The sequence below is a fragment of the Rutilus rutilus genome (assembly GCF_951802725.1).
Source record: "Rutilus rutilus genome assembly, chromosome: 8".
NCBI lineage: Eukaryota > Metazoa > Chordata > Actinopteri > Cypriniformes > Leuciscidae > Rutilus > Rutilus rutilus.
In genome coordinates, this window is record NC_140222.1 from 32,787,010 (window position 1) to 32,791,443 (window position 4,434).

A 4,434-nucleotide genomic window follows, 5' to 3' on the forward strand; every position below is an offset into this window, starting at 1 on the left:
ATGTGTATGATTAACTTGACATCCTCTGGGGGTATGCTAAGTTTCGTAGAATTTCATCCATGGGGGGGTATAAAATAAATTAATTTATGTGCACATTTAGTGACTGTACACTCATCGGCCTGTAGATGGTGGTGTTGAGCGAAGGGTTGCTGGTTTAGGATGATACTGTCACACACACACATGCAGGAATACAAACAAACGCAAGCATGCACACACACTGACATCCACACGCACAGACACACACCCATACACACACATACAAATCCACATGCACAGACACACACACACAAACACACACGCGCACACACATGTACACAGGCACACATACACGCACAGACACACACACACACAGACACACACATACACAAACACACACACATACACACAGACATGCACATACTACTACTTTTTTTAGGTCTATACATAAACACGCAATACAGCCAAATTGCTCCACGTCATTTATTTTTGTGGAAAGCCAGTGCAGGCCTGAGCGGCGGTCATATTTTGTACCGCCCTGCGGTACATCTAGTTGTTGATAGGGGAGTGGAATATTTTGTCGGTAGGGACTACAGATGCAAGGAATCATTCTTTGAATACCCTTTTGACTCTACAGAGTTGGACATCTTCATGGTTTCTAACTTGTCTTTGACACTGAAACATTTTCAGAGAGTGGGGAGTGTGCAAAAATATGTCAGACTGCCATTTCATGACAAGTTGTTGTTATACCTTTGCTGCATTTAAACAAACCACACGGCAGCTATTGATTTACATTATACTTAAACATTTTTTGGTAGCATGCAGTTGTTTATGGGTCCAGTAAATCTGCAGTTTATATTTTGTTGCTTTCTTTGTATCTGCGGTAAATGTTGTGTGCGATTACAGTTCGCAAAAATAGTCTCTCTTCTCACATTATCCACTCAAAAGTGTTCCTACAGATTATTTTGAAAAGGCATATAAATTACTAAATTACAATTTTATTTTGTTTAGACAATGTATCACATTGTGATTTTTGAAAAAACGAATGAAGTAGAAGTGGTGCCTTCCAATTGGGTCAAAGAAAATGAATGTATGTGGCCACCAAATAAAGTGGATGTTGTAAAAGTCACAAAAAATAAGGAGCAACCTGGGGAAGGATGGACTCCACACAGGGTCAGAATTATATTTACATCGAGTAAGTATTACATTATAGATTGTGTGTTGAAATGTTTCATATACGTTGGCCATATATATATATATATATATATATATATATATATATATAATTATTGTAATCTTTTGTAGACAGTTACAGTGAGGCAAGATTAAAACTACCTGAAGCTGTCGAACACACAGACCTTGCAACAGATGGGGAGGATTCCCCAATTAAACCCAAACGAAGAAGAATGTAAGTTGTCTTTATTTGTAATCTATGATTATATTTAGTCAGTGTATTGTAAAATGTGGCAGATATGTAAGTAACAAAGTGATTCTTTAGGCCAAAGAACCTACTTTTTCCTGGAGAAGATGAGGATGAAGAAATCAGTGTTGATCAGTCAAAAGATAATGCAAAGAAAAGGTACATTTCCATAAATTTTCTTTTTGTTGTTTACTTATTTCTTACACGACATATAGCTTCTTTCTCTTTCTCTGAACAGAAAAGAAGAACTGCCTAGAGCTCTGAAGATCTTTCACTCATTTTCTTCTGACTCCCAAAGGATGCAGAAGACTGGATCTACTCAGAAGTCTGTGTTGACCAAATCTAAGCCAACAAAATTGTAAGCAGTATAAGTTGTTATTTTGAGTAAGGTAATTGATTAATTTAACTTGTGAAAATGCCTAAAATGCTCTGTTCTAACTTTCTTTAAACCCCCACATAGTTTACCAAATATCCCTCCTAATTCCCAAAGTCATCATACTTCGACTAATGTACCTAAGATGACCCACACACATTCTGACCAGTCTCGAAGAAACCATGCAACTGCTGATCCACTTGAGAGGAGCCGCATTAACCCTGACCCGCTTCAGAGAAGCCACACTTCTCCTAAACAGCTTCAGAGATTCCACACAAGCTGTACTTCTCCCAACTTGTCTGACAATGATTGCACTCCACCTGACCTGCTTCAGAGATGCCATGCTTCCCCTGATTCACGACAGAGAAATAGTGCAACTGCTGAGCCGTTTCAGAAGGTCCACACTTCCTCTGATCCACTTCGAAGAGGCCACAAAACTTCAGACTCATTTCAGAGAGGCCGCAATTCCCCTGGGCCCGTATTCATAAAGAATCTTAATGCAAAGAGTAGCTCCTAGTGACAAAATTCTAAGAATATTCTTAGAAATGTGGGCGTTTACTCTTAAAATTAAAGAAAAATTCCTAGTAAAGAAAAAAGTAATTCAGAAAGCATCTTAACCCTTAAAAGAGGTCTTAAGGTCAAAATTGTTAGGAGCACGGACAAGGACTTTTAAGAGGCTTAAGAGTTTCTTTAGCAGAGGAGAAAATGGCAGAAAGACGAAGAGGGAGAAGAAATGTGTTGCAGACAATGGATGACAGTGAGTTAATAAGACGCTATAGATTAGATCGTGCAGGGATCATGTTTGTGACAGATCTTTTTAGAGACACGCTAACATCTCCGACACAGCGCAGAAATGCCATAGCGCCTGAAATGAAAGTAATCACTACATTACGATATTTGGCAACTGGGAAAATTCCATGTTTGATACATTAAAACCAACATTCAAACCACCGCTTAAATAGACATGCCAGCAATCAGTGTAACTGGAAAGAGTGGAACAATTTTTATCATTCTAAGCAATCAAATAATACCTTATAGGAAATCAACAGCATGGTAAATAAAAAAGGATTTATATACACATATATAATGTGTGTGTGTGCGTGTGAGAGAACGATCAAATAGGAAAAATTAGGCATGTAAGTTCAAAGTGGAGGCTTAGAATAGACCCTATACTTAAAATCACTTTTTTTTTTTTCTTCTTGGACAACCAACCAATCACAGTCTTCAAAAGATTGTGTCATACATAGCAACGGGGTCAACCCCGCCTCCTCACTAAGATAAAAGTTTTTGTATTTTCCTTACTCAGAGTTGCTCTCAGATCGGTCCCGAATCGCTCTTAAGCTAAGACTCCTACATAAAAGTTTTTAAGCTAAATTAAGAGTTTTCTGAGAGGATTCTTAGAATCTTTATGAATACGGGCCCTGATCCGCTTCAGAGAAGCCACACAACTGCTGAGCTGTTTCAGAAAGTCCACACTTCCCCTGACCTGCTTCAAAGAAACCATGCAAATGATGACCCGTTTCAAAGAAGCAACACTTCCCCTGACCCGCTTCAGAGAAGCTGCATTTCTCCTGACTTGTTTGAGACAGATTATACTCTCCCTGACCCTTTTCAGAGAAGTCACTCTCCCCCTGACCCACTGCAAAGAAGCTCCACTTCCCCTGATCGGCGTCAGAGAGGGACTGTTTACCACCAGTCACAAGGACTATCAAGACATCAAGCTGTTCTTGATACTTGTAAGTATTTGTTTATTGGGAAATGTGATACTATCGTATACTACTTTTACATATTGTGTACCATATGGACTTAGGGGGTTTATTTCAGTTTATTGCTTTTGTTTCAGCCCTCCTGCGTAACATTCTCACAAATCAAGAGATCATGATGGACTAAATGAAGATAATCTATAGGACAGTTCAGGGTCTAAAATCTGTCAGTGAAGAAGACATAGGCCTTGAAGCAAACCTATTGCCAGTAGCTGGGCCCGTATTCATAAAGATTCTAAGAATCCTCTCAGAAAACTCTTAATTTAGCTTAAAAACTTTTATGTAGGAGTCTTAGCTTAAGAGCGATTCGGGACCGATCTGAGAGCAACTCTGAGTAAGGAAAATACAAAAACTTTTATCTTAGTGAGGAGGCGGGGTTGACCCCGTTGCTATGTATGACACAATCTTTTGAAGACTGTGATTGGTTGGTTGTCCAAGAAGGAAAAAAAAAGTGATTTTAAGTATAGGGTCTATTCTAAGCCTCCACTTTGAACTTACATGCGTAATTTTTCCTATTTGATCGTTCTCTCACACACACACACACACACATTATATATGTGTATATACATCCTTTTTTTATTTACCATGCTGTTGCTTTCCTATAAGGTATTTGATTGCTTAGAATGATAAAAATTGTTCCACTCTTTCCTGTTACACTGATTGCTGGCATGTCTATTTAAGTGGTGGTTTGAATGTTGGTTTTAATGTATCAAACATGGAATTTTCCCAGTTACCAAATATCGTAATGTAGTGATTACTTTCATTTCAGGCGCTATGGCATTTCTGCGCTGTGTCGGAGATATTAGCGTGTCTCTAAAAAGATCTGTCACAAACATGATCCCTGCACGATCTAATCTATAGCGTCTTATTAACTCACTGTCATCCATTGTCTGCAACACATT

The 4,434-nt window shown here is 38.6% G+C and overlaps 1 long non-coding RNA gene across 1 annotated transcript; it reads left to right on the top strand.

Moving 5' to 3' along the window:
* The first annotated feature begins 529 nt into the window (after nucleotides 1–529).
* LOC311294599 lies at nucleotides 530–2,236 on the top strand. The gene is made up of 5 exons (XR_014628087.1): nucleotides 530–1,171; nucleotides 1,282–1,384; nucleotides 1,475–1,555; nucleotides 1,635–1,754; nucleotides 1,857–2,236. It is a non-coding gene; the product is annotated as an uncharacterized lncRNA (long non-coding RNA).
* Nucleotides 2,237–4,434: the final 2,198 nt, after the last annotated feature.